This window comes from Tupaia chinensis, unplaced genomic scaffold, assembly GCF_000334495.1.
Source record: "Tupaia chinensis unplaced genomic scaffold, TupChi_1.0 Scaffold000434_1, whole genome shotgun sequence".
Lineage (NCBI taxonomy): Eukaryota > Metazoa > Chordata > Mammalia > Scandentia > Tupaiidae > Tupaia > Tupaia belangeri.
This window is the reverse complement of record NW_006159939.1, coordinates 3,058,388-3,075,470: the sequence shown is the minus strand read 5'-3', so window position 1 is coordinate 3,075,470 and position 17,083 is coordinate 3,058,388. Positions and strand designations below refer to the sequence as shown.

The 17,083-nt window shown below is 39.7% G+C and overlaps 1 protein-coding gene across 1 annotated transcript in view; it reads left to right on the top strand.

The window, feature by feature from the left end:
• PLEKHA5 (pleckstrin homology domain containing A5) overlaps nucleotides 1-17,083 on the top strand; it is a gene marked incomplete at its 5' end in the record, with an annotated part of 303,433 nt that overhangs the window by 154,875 nt on the left and 131,475 nt on the right.

Sequence of the window (17,083 nt, the reverse complement as noted above, 5' to 3'; positions counted from 1 at the left end):
CTTTTCAAAGTATGTGATAATTTATGTATATACTAGAATTAAATGAACGTCCTGAAGTAGTGCTTATGCAAAAAGAGGTGATACTTAAATTTAACTTTTTCTAATTTGCTGTTTGTGTCCTTCCCCATGGCCTAGTAAGCTTGTGTGTAATGCATGCTACGCTAAAATATTACTAGTTAGCAAATTCATTAGGGAGTAGGAGAGTTGTCTGTATTAATGAAATTCTAGCAGATATATGTATTTATATGCCACGTTATTGCTTTCAGATGATAAGAATATATCTCACTATTGACATGTTTCCGAGTTGGAGTTCTGCTTATTTTTAATTTGAAAGTTCCTAAGACTTTTTATAACAATATTTTTATACAAGCAACTCTGCAGTTTTTCAAATAAGTACCTCTTTAAACCACTAAAATATACTCTTGGATTTTTTTTTCTTTTTTGTGACTTTCTAAGTGCCTCTTCATAGGCCCTTCAACAGTAAACTTAGATCAAGTTATTCTTCTTCATTCACTAAATTATAGTGGTATGCAAGTCATTGCATTTCACATTAAAGATGGTGCAGAGATCCAACAGGTTTTTTTTTTTAAGAGTTTATTTAATTCCATTTGTCATTATTATTTTATTTGACAAGAGTGAGACAGAGAGAGAGAGAAAGGGAATGCGAGAAATCACAAACAGTAAACTTAGATCAAGTTATTCTTCTTCATTCACTAAATTATAGTGGTATGCAAGTCATTGCATTTCACATTAAAGATGGTGCAGAGATCCAACAGGTTTTTTTTTTTAAGAGTTTATTTAATTCCATTTGTCATTATTATTTTATTTGACAAGAGTGAGACAGAGAGAGAGAGAAAGGGAATGCGAGAAAACACACCTCCAGGTCTCAGACTCAAACCACAGTCAGCCATGTGGGAATCCAGGACATCTAACCACCATGCCACTTGCCAGCCCCCAGTCCTTTTTTATTTTTTTAATCATGGAGAATGGAGGTTTATTTCACTCATGATTCTGGTGGCTGGAAAGTGCATAGGTGCGGGCCAGTGTCGCAACGTGACTGACAGAGGCAGAGAGGATGGCCGGCACATGTAGAGAGGGCAAGTTTGTGTTCTTTTTGAGTCCCTAACAATATTTTAAGGCAAATAAGTGACAGAATTTTACTTACTTTCAAAAACTCGGAACTCTACTAGTATATTCAAGTTCAGTTAATATTTGGTGAGGGTTCTATTGTACCTTGGTACTACCTGGTACTTTCTTATTTCAAAAGAGTAGGGGCTTTGTTGTGGTGATTTGGCTTGGTTTGGTTTGGGTTTTTTTTTTTTTTTTCAAGAATTATTTATCTTTAATTTTAGTTATTCATTTATCTATGTTAATTTGACCAGAGAGACACAGAGAAAGAGAGAGAAAGTGAGAAAGCAAGCCACCAGCTCCAGCCCTCACAGCCTTGGTCAGCCATGCCATGTGGGAGTGTTCAGCGCTTTAACCACCATGCCACAGAAGTTAAGGCTCAGCATAGAGGATGAGCTGATAGGGAAGAGTCGGGTTACAGTGAGGTGGATTGGATGCTATTAAAGAATCTTAGTGGGCGAGCTGGTGGCATGGTGGTTAAGGTGGCTGCACTGCACAGTTCAAGTCCTGGACCTGGCAGCTTGAGAAACATTCCAAGAATGTGAGTGTGCATGCCCAAAAATCCCCAAAAAAGTGAGAAACAGAGAAGGGATTACAGCCTGACCATTCCCTTGAGGGGTACTTTCTCACCGCTCCTGACCAACACACCCTACAGCAAATTTTTTAAAAAAGTCTTAGGATTTGACAACAGGGCCAGCAGATGGCACAGAGATTAGGGCAGCTGGATCCTACAAGGCTGACTGCGTGGTTCAAGTCCTGGACCTGGCAGCTTGAAAAATCACACCAGATGCATGTACATACGTGCCCCAGATCCTGAGAGAGTGGAGGAGAAGGAATTGCAGTATGGCCATCCCCTCTGAGAGGCTATTTCTAACTTTCCCTCTCTGTCTCTGGTGAGCATACTTGCCTTTATAGTAAACTAAAAACAACATTTTTTTTAATGTTGCACATGATAAATAAAATATGTACTTTTTTGGGGTCAGTTTAAAAAATTTTAAATACAGATAAAACGAAATTTATAAAGTCTTGGATACATACAAGCCTACGCTTAAGGCAGCAACTGAGGTGTTAATACTAGCTGTCTGCTCTCACAAAGTGATTTCTGGTATCAACCAGAAATACCAATTAACTCTTGAACATTTGGCAGAAAATTACGTTAGTGAATTAGTGTACATATCTTAAGAATCATATTTCTATTTTAAACATATAGTGGCATTAACCCTCCTATTTAAGAGCTTGTTTAAGTTCATTCATTTTCTTTCTTCCATGACTGAGAAAGACAGGTACCCCGATAGGTCCCCATGCCACGATTTGCCCCCAGCTTAGCCAGCCCTGGATCATGATCATGCACATACCTCATGTCCAGGAAGGTCTCTGGATATAAACCCAGAGCCTTCCCTTGTGGGTCGACCTCATAAAGCTTTGTGTTAAAACTTCGTCACAGCCCAGCCCCCTTAAGAGCCTCTTGGGTTTAGGCCCTCACATGACTTACAGGTGAAAGAATTAAAGGCATTTTTGCTTTTTAAGTTATCAAGTGATCAAAAATGTAATTGTGCTGTTAACATTTAGGATGGTTATGATGGATACAGTCTATATTATTCTTGTATTACTGCTAGAATTGTTTAAAATCTATTAAAATTATTCATTTTTGTAGATTTTTTTTTTGAGAGAGAGTGTTTTGCTATAGGGTACGTGCACTCGCTCAAGAGACAGAGAGACAGAAAGCGAGAGGTCATTCCCCCAAGGGGATGGCCATGCTGCAGTCTCCTCTTCCATTGTTCTCTCAGGATTTTGGGCACACATGCACACACTCCCGGCGTGAATTTTAAGCCACCGAGTCTAGGACTCAAACTGTAGTTGAAAACATGGGAGTCCAGTGACATAACCATTACGCCATCTGCTAGTCCCCCATTCTGTATAATCTTAATGTGTATGTTGATTTTATTTAAGAAGGCGCTCTTTCTTTCTTTCTCTCTCTGTCTCTTTCTTTCTCTCGTCTTTCAAGAGGTTTTTGCTTTAGGGTGTGTGTGCTCATCCGAGAGAGACAGATAGACAGACAGATAGACAGACAAAAACAGTGAGAGGAAAAGCGAGAAATCACCCCCAGAGGGGATTCCATTTTCTTCCTGGGATCTTGGGCATGTACGCACACGCTCCTGGTGTGATTGGGAATCCACTGGGTCCAGGACTTGAACCACAGTGAGTCAGATGGGAGTCCCAACAACATACTCATTACACTATCTGCTGGTGCCAAGGAGGCTTTTTCAAAAGGTGATTTTGAAATTACCTGTAACTTGGGACCAACAGTTGGCATAATGGCTATGTCGTTGAACTCCCATGTAGTTGACTATGGTTCAAGTCCCGGACCTGGTGGCTTAAACTCATACCAGGCACGGGTGCGTGTGTGCCCAAGATCCCAAGAGGAGAATGGAGGAGAAGGGATTGCAGTGTGGCCATCTCCTCGGGGGATGCTTTCTCTCTTTCTGTCTCTCTGTCTTTCTGGCAAGCACACACACCCTATAGCAAAAAAAAAAAAAAACTCTCAAAAAAAAAAAAAGAAATTACCTGTAACTGACTAAAAACAAAAATAGGCGAGTGGGTATTTGAGCCTGTGGAATTTGAACTTCTTTTGTCTGTATTGTTCCTAGTTCTGTAATAATGCTTTCAGCTTTATATTTGCAGTGTCGCATCATACTCGTATTTTCCCTCTGGGATTTGTCACCTCCGTTGGTCAAGCAAGCTTTTCAGTTTCTGTTGGATGCAACAGACTTTACACTTGTCGTTATTTGTGCTTAAATTCTTAGATACCTGAAATCCAGAAAGTGTGAGGTAATGTCTCTAAATCTGTCATGGTAATTTTGACTGAGCAGCTGACTAAGAGTGGGAAATGATTGCAAAGCCTCAGAGAATAGGAAGATGGAAGAGAGACATCAGGTTTGAAATTAAATTGGAATTGGGAACAGTTTCATTACTGCTTTCAGATAGAAGTGATCTTTGGGTGGTGCTAGGCGGTGAAATGGCAGGAAGAGAGGAGGGAGGTAGACCCTGTGTGCACACCCGCTGCCATGCCCGCTGCCGTGGGTGAGGAAGGCAGGGCCCTCCGAGGAAGGGACTTCATTCTGGGAAAGTGCCGTAACAGGAAATGAAGGACAAAATTGGGAAGTCTCACTGGTTGTGCTAAGAGGCAAGGAAAAGCAGCTCAACTTAAAAACTCTAGAGGTTTGATTCCCACACTCAATTCATTGTTTTAGGGGCCAGCAGATGGAGTAATGTTACGTCGCTGGACTCCCACATACTCCACCGTAGTCGTGTCTCCGACCCGGCGGCTTAAAACTCAGGCACGGCACGTGTGTATGCATGCCCAAAATCCCGAGAGGAGAATGGAGGAGAAGGGGTTGCAGCGTGGCCCAATTCCTGAGTTTGCTCATTCGTAAAGGGCAGATGACACCTATCACAGAGGGGCTGACGACTGTCTAGTGTCAAGTAGCGTATGACAGCTGTGTGTGAGAGCAGCATCGTCTGTGTGGCGCTCGGTGGTAACTGGTGTTAGAGTGGTTACTATTATTTATTGTTGGAGTAAGAGTCAACGAGGTTTTCACACCTAGTGAACCCTTTCTCCTCCTCCCCCTCCAAGAAATCAGACACGACCCATTTTCTAAATGATGAGCATTAAGAGGGTAGAAAGCAAAGGGTTAAGACTGTTCTGAGAACGTGAAGATGGTGGGTACATGAATCATGGAGGGTTCAGCAGGATGTCTGGAAGCAGTTAGTTCTAAGTAAAAAGCAAAAATGTCATGTAGAACTAAATGTGGGGAAAGGAAATATATACTTTTCATGTTTTGCAAAAAAATAAATACACGGTTTTTAAGATTGCTAGCTCAGTGGTTATTTCTTCACATACTCAAGGCGCATTAATTCAGTTTCTCTCAAGAAAAGCAGGGTACCGTTGTGTTTTCCTTTTGTTCAAAAAATGTTGCCTTTAATCGTAGTCATAATTTTCTATGCCAGCATATTCGCAGTTTAAAAATAAGTTACAGAAAGTCATTGTCATTGTGGCAGCCAGATTCCAACAACATTTTCCTTCTCTTTATTAAGTAAATGAAAGTACTTATCTTTATGAAAACATTAATGAACTTTACTTTTAATGGTAATTTAAAATTTTATTTTGGATCAGCATGGAACCAACTGATTTAATAATAATGAAGTAACTTCTGCAAACACCCTCCCCCCCAAGAGGTTTTTGCTATAGGGCTCATGAACTCACCAGAAAGACAGAGAGACAGAAAGCGAGAAATCACCCCCCAGGGGGGATGGCCACGCCACAATCCCTTCTCCTCCATTCTCCTCTCAGTATCTTGGGCACACACGCACACACTCCCGGCGTTAGTTGAAGCCACAGGGTCCAGAACTTGAACCACGGTAGACTGCATGGGAGTCCAGCGACATAGCCATTACACCAACTACTGGTCCCAAATCGAATTAGGTTTTTAAAAAAACATGTTTGTAGGACCAGCAGATGGCATAATGGCTACATTGCTAGACTCCCATGCAGTCAACCGTGGTTCAAGTCCTGGACCCGGTGGCTTAAACTCACACAAGGCACCTGAGCATGCGTGCCCAAGATCCCAGAAGGAGAATGGAGGAGAAGGGATTGCATCATGGCCATCCCCCCGAGGGGTGATTTCTTGCTTTATCTCTATATCTTTCTGGCAAGTGCATGGGCCCTATAGCAAAAACCTCTCAAAGAAAAACAAAACAAAACAAAAAAACCTAACTTGATTTGGTTGAGTGATGAAATATCGAAAGTATGGTTTCTCTTGATTAAAAAAAAACTCCTTAATTTTGAAATAAACTGATGTATAACTGTCTTACAGCGTCAGTGATACCAAAGCCATATCAAGAATGAACAAAACTGCTGTAGTCTTTGGTTTTAGCAGGACACTGGAAACAACAGAGATACAAGTACACTCACTCCTGAGCTGTTTGCTGCATAGTTTTCTTCCCACAGTAGCGAAATGGCTTCCTACGCCCATCCTGCCCTGCTCCATCCTAAGGACATTGTGAATATGTGGTCACTTTTACGGATTCGGGCCCTGTAAACGTCCAAGTCATGATACTGGCTTTGTTACCAGGATTGCCAGAATTACCAAACCGCAGCTGCCAAACCACTCTGCTCTCCTATTTTTCTTAAACTTAATTAAATCCTTCTCTCTTTCCCACAAGGGAAATACATGAGTCAGAGCAAATCATATAAATGGGTTTGCATCTGTGTTTAATAAAAGTCAACCAAAATCTCATCTGTGGAAGAGTTTTCTAAAATACATGTCACATTTCATGCACAGTGGATACATTTTCAGCAGTATTGCTTACAATTGCACATATAAAATAATATATATATATAAAGCACTATTTAATAAACCTTGCTTTGACTGCAGTGTGTCACTCAAGAATTGTATTGACTGTTATTGGCAATATGTTTACAGAAATTTCAATATTAATTGCTTTAAAAAAGGATGATTTTTTTTTTTATTATTTCATGGAGTTACCCATGAAGTAAAGGTTAAAACATAGCACACACAAATATTCCCACAGGAAAAAGTGCAGTCTAAAAAGTAGCCAGTGTTTAGTTATTATCTGGCCTCTACATTAAAACAATTATTTGAGTGTGCAAGTTAAACCTCTAGGGTTCCTAAGTTCAGGTTAAATTACCACCTTTTACTTTCCAAAGGAGGAAATCAGTAAAAATTAATTTGGGGAGGCCAGCCAAAACTTGGCGTAATGCTTACACCACCAGACTCCTACATGATTGAGTGCAGTTCAAGTCTTGGACCTGGCAGCTTGAAAACCACTCTGTGGGACTGGCAGTTAGCATAATGGCTATGTTGCTGAACTCCCATGTAGCCAACCACGGTTCGAGTCCTGGACCTAGTTGCTTAAACTCACGCTGGGCACATGTGCATCCGTGCCCAAGATTCCAAGAGGATAATGGAGGAGAAGGGATTGTGGTGTGGCCATCCCGCCTGGGGGGGTGATTTCTCGCTTTCTATCTCTCTGTCTCTGTCTTTCTGGCGAGCACACATGCCCTATAGCAAAAACCTCCCCCCCCCAAAAAAAAAAATCACTCCGTGATGTGTGTGTGCCCAAAATCCCAGGAGGAGAAAGGATTGTGGCATGGCCACCCTCTTGGGGGTGATTTCTCACTTTCCCTCTCACTGTCTCTCTCTCTCTTTCTGGCGCACACACGTGCCCTGGAACAAAAACCTTAAAAAAAGAATTTTTTGTTCTTTTACCAGATAGAACAGAAATAATCTAATTTTGAATATGCTGGTTTGTATTTCCTTCGGACCATGTATAATTTGCTTTGTCTAAGGAAAAGAGAATGTTTCTTAGATAACAGCCTTTTCCTTCCACTCCTTCCTTACTGTTATAATATAACCTCATTTTAGTCAATTTCCTGTGGGTAGACTGGAGACAAAATTGTGACTCTTGAGAAACAGACCTCGCTAGAGAGGCCTTATTTCTTTTGCCATTGGTTGAATTAGGTGTGCACTCTCGTGTTTCTGGCTACTTAGATTCTAGAGAAAGGTGACCAGGAAACTTTGGGGGAAATGTCTTGGGAAAGGGATGTGCGAGAAAACTTCCTTTCAGACCTTGTGGTCCGAGGTGGTATTTGGGCTGTGTCAGCCGGCTTGGTCCTGGGAGGAGAAGAAAGAACAAGCCAGCCAGGTAAAGATGGTGGTGCTACCACACCTAGCAATCCTGAGTCATCGTAGCTCCTTGAAATCACAGATGTTCTTCTTATTTTAAAATCAGGAATCGCTCTTGTCCATGCTTCGTTCATGTCGTGATTTATTGTATGTAGCATTGCTCTAATTTTCTCATATGGTATGTTCAGTGTAGGTCGTGTAAATTCTGAGGTCTTCAAGAACTTCTGAGAGGGCATTTTGCCTGTATATAAATGTCAGATGCAAGATTTTTCAACAAAGGTTTAAATCATTTGAACCTTATTATTGTTGAATAATAACAATTAATAGCCAAAATTGATCATTAATTGTGGAAGTTATAATACTAGATTTAATTTGTCAGTGCATACTTAACTGCATTTAATTTCTTTCCTTGTGTGATTCAAAATTACATTCTATTATGAATGAGGTGGCATGGTGATTAAGTCCACTGGACCTCCCTCATGATCAACTGCAGTTTGAATCCCAGACCTGACAGCTTACTTTCTCACTTTCCCTCTCTCTCTCTCTCTCACTCTGTCCCTCTCTGGTTAAAATTGTAATTAATTAATTAAAAGTTAAATGAAATAATTCCTTTTTTTTTTTTTTAAAGAATGAAATAGTGGGGCGGGCAGTTGCCGTGGTAGTTAAAGCACTGGACTCCCACATGCTGACCATGGTTCCAGTCCTGGACCTGATGGCTTGCTTTCTCACTTTTCCTCTCACTCTCTATCTCTTTCTGGTCAAATTAAATAATAATAATTAATAAAAAAAAAACATAATTATTTTCAGAAGAATGAAATAGTTCCTTTCATTTCATTGGCTTTTATCATTTTAACTAGAAGTTTTTAAATTTTATATATCATTGGGTTTTTTTTTGGGTTTTTTTTGTTTGTTTTTTAAGTTTGCTACAGGGCACTTGTGCTCACCAGAGAGAGAGGAAGAGAAAGAGAAAGTGAGAAAGCAAGCTGTCAGGTTCAGGACTTGAACCATGGTTGGTCCTACTGCCTTGATAACACAAAAACATCACTCATCTTCCTCTGAAATTTCTACATTAGAATTACTTTTCTACTGTAGCTTTTTGACATGTTAGGGGCAGGTATCTTTACTAGAAGCATGGAAAACCAAGAGATACTATAGATAGATATAGGTCAATAGATAGATAAATAGAGATTTTTATAGAGATTTTTGCTGTAGGGCATGTGTACTCACTGGAGAGACAGACAGACAGAAGCAAGAAATCACCCCCAGGGAGATGGCCACACCATAATCCTTCTCTTCCATTCTCCTCTTGGGACTTGGGGCATGAACGCACACACGCCCGGTGTGAGTTTCAAGCTGCTGGGTCTGGGACTCGAACCACAGTTGACTGCATGGGAGTCCAGCAATGTAACCATTACACCATCTGCTGGTCCCAAAATACAAGATTCTACTCTGCAATAAATTCTGAATAATGGGATGACATGAGTCTTAAGCAATTAGTTGGGTAGGTGCTGACTTCAACTTTTAATGTACGTAGTTAACTAAGTGTTAATATAATAATGAGGGCACTTACTCAAAAGTCCTACTGTCCATAATAATAATACATAACATTTATTGAGGACTTGTTTTTTTGTTCTTTGCTTTTCTAATTGCTAGAGGGTGCATGTGCTCACAGGGGTAGAGGGGAAAGCACTCCCTAATGGGATCTGGTCATGCTATAATCCTCCTCCATTTCTCCATCCTGTTGGACACATACCCAGCATGTTTTTCAAACCACCAGGTCTGAGAGTTGAACCACTATTGGCCATGTAGGATACGGCTCTCTTAACCCTCCAGGCTATAGGGCCAGCCCAAGGGCTTGTATTTTCCAGGCTCTGTTTTACTGCTTATTATGCTTTTGTTCCTCATAAACATCTCCACCACAAAGTAAGCTCCATGCAGGCAAAGATTTTTATTTTCCGCCACTGCCATCTTCAGTTCCTGTGCTTTATAAACATCTGTATATCGACAGACTAAGTGAAAGAATGAACCAACAATGCGGCATAGCTGCTGCTATTACATTGAAGCTGAGAAATAAGAAACTTGATCGCCTAGCTAGAAAGTGGAGGAGCTGGGATTGAAATCTATGTAGTCTGATACCAGAACCTGTGCTCTCAATTGCCATTGTTTTCTGCTCTTTCTGTTGTGTCTGGACAAATTAAAAAATACAAGAAATAATAAATGTTGCGTATATCGGTGGAGGTAGTTGTTCAGTGGCTCTGATAGCCTACTATAGAGTTTCCCACCCTAAGAATTATTGACTTTTTTTTGAAAGAGAGGGATTTTTGCTATAGAGTGCATGCACTCACCAGAGACAGAAAATGAGAGATTGCCCCCCCCCAGTGGGGGGTGACCACACTGCAGTACCTCCTCCTACATTCTCCTCTCAGGATGTTGGGCACACACGCGCACGCACCCAGTGGGAGTTTTAAGCCACCATTTATCAAACCGCAGTTGGCTACATAGGAGTCCAACAACATAACCATTACACCATCTGCTGGTCCCAGCATTATTGACACTTTTGACAGACACTTTGATGTGGAGGGCTCCCCTATGCATTGCATTGCATTGGAACCACCAGATATAAGTAACACCTCCACATTTATGACATTCAGAAATGTTACCAGAGATTGCCAGATGTCTCCTAGGAGGCAAAAATCACCTCCAATTGAGAACCACTGGTCTAGACCTACACATTAAAACAGCATAGACGGGTACCAGCAGGTGGTGTGGTGGTTAAGGCGCTGGACTTCCACATGGCTGACCATGGTTCGAGTCCTGGACCAAGTGCCTGCTTTCTCACTTTCCCTTTGTCTTTCGCTCTCTGTATTTCTCTAGTCAAAATAAAAAGTATTAATAACAAATAAAATTAAATAAGTAAATAATTCTTAAAATAAAAAAATTAAAACAAACAAAACAAATCATAGAGAGGCCAGCATGTGGCATAGGAGATAAGGCACTGGACTTACACATAGCTAACCACAGTTCAAGTCCCAACCTGGCGGCTTCTTTTCTCACTTTCCCTTTCTCTGTGTCTCTCTGTGGTCAAGTTGAAAAATGAAAATGATGAATAAAAATTTTAAAAATTGTAGATGGGCCAGCAGGTGACATGGTGATTAAGGCACTGAACTCTCACATTGCTGACCATGGTTCGAATCCCAGACCTAGTGGTGCTTTCTCACTTTTTCTTTTTCTTTCCATCTCTCTCTCTGTTCAAATTAAAAAATAATGATAATAACAAATGGAACTAAATAAAAATAATTTTTTTTTTAAAAATCATAGGAAATCTAGAAGTAAGAGTAGGTGGACACCTGGTACCACATTTAGAAGTATTTGGACTTCTTACCATACCATAGTGAGTTCAGACATAAGGCAGGAGAAATTAGGTTGTTCTGTGACCATAGTTATCTTTTATATCAAGACCTGAAATGTCATTCCTTTTTATAAGGATCCTTCCAGAAACATAAATTTATATGAAAACCTTATCTTTTCCATTTTCCTTTTTCATGTATGAAAAGCATAAAATCTCTGGCAAGGATTTTTTAGATGATGCCTAGTTCCTGGACCAGCAGATGGCGTAATGGTTACATCGCTGGACTCCCACTTAGTTGACTACGATTTGAGTTGCCATGCACGTGTGCGTGCAAACCCAAAATCCTGAGAGGAGAATGGAGGAGAAGGGATTGCAGACCGGCCATCCCCCCTGGGGCGTGATTTCTTGATTTCTGTCTCTCTTGACAAGCACCTGTGCCCACACCCTATAGCAAAAATATCTCTAAAAATAAATAAATAAAAACAAAATGATATCTTGTTCCTAGTGCCTATTAAAGCTTCACATATACTTTTATAGCAATATAGTGGTATGTTAGTGTGTAATCTTGGATAGTAAGTTTTGCTGTAACACAAGATGTGTGTTCCTGAAAATTAACTCTCAATGCAAAAATCTGTCAGTGAAAAGCTAGGGCTAGTGGGGAAAATGGGATTAGAGGAACAGCACTCAGAAACTTCATTGGTGACTCATAAAAAATAAGGATAGGAACCTAATAAAATGGCATCAGCGCTTTACACGTGTTGAATGGTTAGGAAATATAAGACACTTCAGTCAGTATGATACTTGGCCTTGATAAAGGCCTGCACCTTGCTTTTGGAAACGGGCAGTGGAAGGGTTTCACCCTGTGGATTATCTGCAAGTGTGGAGGGTTACCTGAAAGTGAATAGAACGTTGTATTCCCGGATGTGACTGGCTGTTTGGTAAAACAGGCGTGAACTGAAAGTAGCTGGTGGAGGCCTGAGGTGTTTGTGAATTAGCATTTTGTGTCTTTCTCGGTGACGAGGTTCAGGAGATGCAGTTTTTTTCTGCATTCACCTAGAGTTTCTCACAGGCAAAGTCATGCGTAAGTAAACCAAATGTGTGTTCTGCTTAAACCATGCTCTGCTGTATGAATCACTCTGAGATACGCTTCCAAATGAGCATTATGACAACTGAGTTTTGAAGTCCTTCAGAAACAAAACAAAAGAACAGAAATATCTTGTGAGCTGCAGAAAAGGACAGCGATTAGCATAGGATTAAAACATCCCGCAGGGCACACAGTGGTAGAATGAAGGAAGGGCTGGGAAAACGCCATCATGCCTGCCCTTCCTGGTCCTGAGCAGTCAAGGGCAGGCGGTGGTCAGGACCTAGTGACAGGCCAGCCACCTCCCACGCCGTTCAATACTGTCTATTGACAGTTTTAGTTCTGGATATGAACAGAGATGGCTATATGGAAAATGTTTTTAATGGCACAGTTTGATTTCGTTTACTTGGTTTTTTCATTCATTTTTATAAGGATTCTTCCAGAAACATAAGTTTATATAAAACCATATCTTTTTCCACTGTGTTTAACTCATTTTAGCTTCACTGTATGATTTAGAAACTGTTTATTCCTTACCATTACAGTACTTTAAGATGAAACATTAGTGTAAAAATGCAGTGTGAATGCTAAGAGGATGATAAGCAATGATTCTGAAATTAAAAATCTATTTTAAATTATGCAAAAATAAATTTGCACAAGAACAGTGAAAATTGACAGTGTAGTCGGATCATGGAAAACTGCCGCTTTTAAACCGTTAATGCTGGACTTGATATTATGGTTTGTTATCTTTTTAATTTGCTTTTGACGGTATGATTAGAGAACAATGCACTGGTTTTTCTGTTTTAGAAATATGTTGTTTTATTGGAGATGACAGGAGTTTTCTCATTCTAATTAGCTGTAAAATCTGTCTTCTGGTTTTATACACCTTGAGTGCCTATAATTTAAAATACATCATTGTGGAGACTTTGCAATTTAGTGTTTTTGAAAATGACTTATAAATTAGTAACTAAGAGCCAAATATTAGAAGTATTGTGTAAGTCAAAATAAATGGAGAATAACTTTGTTGAGTTTATATTACAATTATATATATGTAGTAGGAAAGTTTGTTGTTGTTGTTGTTGTTTCATTTAAGAATAATAAAATATCGGGCTAGCTAGGTGGCATGTTGGTTGAGGCAGCTAGATTCTACATGGCCAACTATGCAGTTCAAGTCCTGGACCTGGCACTTGAAGCATGTGGTGTGTGTGTATGTGTGTCTGCATCTGCATGCTTGGCCTAAGTCCCAAGAGGAGACTGGAGAAGAGGGATTGCAGCAGGGTCATCCCCCTGGGCAGGTCTCTCTCTCTCTCTCTCTCTCTCTCTCTTTCTGTCTCTATCCAGTGAGCGCACATGCCCTATAGTGAGTAAAAATAAATAAACAAAAACAAGGGACCACTTGGTTTTGGTTTTGGTTTTGGTTTTGGTTTTGGTTTTGGTTAAGGCACTGGATTCCCTCATGACTGACAACAGTTCAAGTCCTGATCGGGAGGCTCGAAAAATCACTCCAGGTGCATGTTGTGTGCGTGCCCAAAATCCCAAGAAGCGACTGAAAGAGAAGGGATTGAGGTGCGGCTCTCCCCCTCTGGCGGGGGGCGGGGGGGCATTTCTCGCTTTCTCTCTCACTGTCTTTCTCCATTTCTCTCCAGCGTGTGCACACACCCTATGGCAAAAACCTTTAAAAAAAAAAAAAGGAAAGAAAATAACAAAGTCTTAAAAAGCATAGTAAAATATATTGGTGTTGCTATCTTGTAGATTTTCTTTGAACATTCATGTGAACTTACTATTACGACAATAAGCAGAAGAAATTGGAGAAAGTCAAAGAAGAACTTTAATATATTTATATTTCATGTTATAGTCAGTGGTATTTTGACTAAGATAGAATCCTATGGCTTTTATTTAGTTTTAAGACATGATTGTAAAAATACTTAGACACTAAACATCAATTTGATTGAAATAGCATTTGCTTGTGAGAGAAAGAATGTGGGTTTTCTTTTTTTTAATTTTATTTATTCATTTATTTATTTTCATTTGACCAGGGAGAGAAAGTGGGAAAGCAAGTCACCAGGTCCAGGACTCGAACCGTGGTCAGCCATATGGGAGTGTCCAGCGCCTTAACCACCACACTACCTGCTGGTCCCCAAGAATGTGCTTTTTTTAAAATCATTAATTGTTTAGTATATCCATTGCCTGCATCTTTGTCGAATGTACTCAAACTCAGCAGTTTCCAGCCTTCCCAGTACCAAAGACTGGCTCCTGGAAGGCAGTCCTCCATGGACATGGGGCAGGAGGCTTGGTCCCCAGATGACACAGTAGGGTTTGTGCTCCCCGTGAGAATTCAATACCTCCAGTGATCCAACAGGAGGCTGAGTCCAGGTGGCCATGTGAGTGATGGGGAACGGCTACAAGCACAGAAAAAGCCACAGAACCACACCGGTCTGGCCCACGCATTGGGGACCCTTGCTCAAACCTCTTTAGTGTTCAAAAGGTCAAAATAGTTAATACCTTCACTCCGTAACCATTGCAGAGTCACGTTATAATATAGAGTTTCCAGATATTAAGATTAGAGTTTACTGTATTCTTCCCAGGCAAGATGACATAGAATAGGGAAATAATGCAGTAATTGGGGGGTTGTTAGTTTTCTTTGTGTGTATTGGTTTTTATAAAAATAATTTATGGGGGCTGGCAGGTGGCATGGTTAGAGCCCTGGACTTCCATATGGCCAACTGGACTTTGAGTCCCAGACCTGGCAGCTTGCTTTCTCACTTTCCCATTCTTTGTCTCTTTGTCAAATTGAACAATGATAATAATATGGGGCAGGCAGGTGGCATGGTAGTTAAGGTGTTGGACTCCCACATGTCTGACCACAGTTCAAGTTCTGGACCTGGTGACTTGCTTTCTCACTTTCCCTTTCTCTCTTTTATCTCTCTCTGGTCAAATTAAAAAATAATAACAGCAATAAAATTAAGTAAATAATTCTTTTAAAAATAGTAACAAATAAAGATAAAGTAGTTTTTTTAAAAAAAATAATAATAACTTGTGTATTTCTGTTCAGTCTACCATTCAAATAGCTCTTTGCTATGCTCCTTCATAAGAAGAGGCTTCACAAAAGATAGCTGCCATGCTGACCCCGTGGCCTGGTGGTTAAGATGGCCCAGTCCTACATGGCTAACTACATAGTTCAAATCCTGGCCCCAATGGCTTGGAAAACACACTCAGTATGAGTGCATGCGTACCCAGAATCCAACAGGATGGAGAAATGGAGGACAAGGGATTGTAGGTGCCCATGCCACATTGATATCTCCACACATACCCTCTAACAAAACTTTTCTTTAAAAAGAAAAAGGGAAAAAATATACTCTCTATTCTTCGTTGTGAACATGTTTAATCCCTGCCACAGGTTACTGCCCGCCACCACCAGTGTTCTGTCTTAGAACGTCAGAATGTGCAGACCTCAACACCTTTGTACTACTCAGTGTGTTAGTACCTCAGTATTTTCCACTTACATCCAGAGCTATACTTTTACTTTTCTGTTATTGACTTACCGCTTATTAAATATGCTCACATACCCCGTGTGACCTTAAATTTTCACTGTTGTACTTTTTTAAATCAGCAAGTAAGAAAATCGCTTGCATACTTTTGATGTAGTGAAAGTACTACCACAGACATCTAAACTTCTCAGTTCTTAATAACCATTAAATATGTCTAAAAACCACTACAGAAAGTTGATAATTTAGTAATACTGTGTGTGTCTTAGACCGATTAAGAAATAACTAGAAGCACATAATTCCATTCTACTCTTGGAATATTCAGTATATAGTTTTTTTTAAACTGCATCTGTACCCATTTTAAAATATGGTTTCAATTTTATGTAATGGATGAAATTTCAGAGTACTTCAGTATATGAAGTTTGCCAGAAAGTTTGTGGCTTGTGGCTATAGACTTCCCACAGTACCGGAGCATATGCAATAATCTTTTAAAAGTAACAATATTCAGCACAACATCTCGAAAATTTTCTAGATAATTAAAGAGTTTTCTTAAGGTCAGTTACACCAATGATAGATCTCTCTTTCGGGTTGCTTTATAGTGTATGATCTAATGAAAAAGTTATTAATTTGCAGGTGATAATGTATGTCTATTGTTTAATGAATCTATATATTGTAGATTATGTAGGGCATTTGATATTTTTGGCTTAGATAGCTAAATCAAGATATTTTTCTTCTCTCATTTTATTGCCTAGGAAGAATAATATTTCTTAGGCAAAGGTCATATTATTGAAAAATAGTTATATTTTAATTCAAATAATTTTTAGAAAATATAGCAAATAGATATTTCTTTGTTCTATTGTTTACACATTTCAATTACTGAAGCTTTTGTTTCTCTTCAGATTCCATTTTCCTACTCTGTAATGTTTTTGTGTATCACAAAAATCAGTCCCACTACGTTATTTATGTAGCGATCTTTTGTAAGAAAGAAAGGAAGACAGACAGACAGACAATAAATAATAGCTCGTCCAGTGGCACCCTCTATGTTTTAATGTACTGGTGCTCATATGATAGCCCTGTTACTTTGTTTTGTTTTGTTTTCCACTTATAAATTTGGCATTAGGGTCTTTGTAATGCACCCTTATTGGGCCACAAAATAATGGAGATAGTATCTATTTATTTTTCATGGCCTGCCTGTGAAATGGAAAATATAGTGATTTTGAGCCCAATTAGTTTACCGTAGTGTATAAAATAATGAGAAGGAAAGATTGAAGTCGGACTGAGAGGGGGTGGACTCTATTATAAAGCTATAAGTAGCATTTATACTCATATACACGAC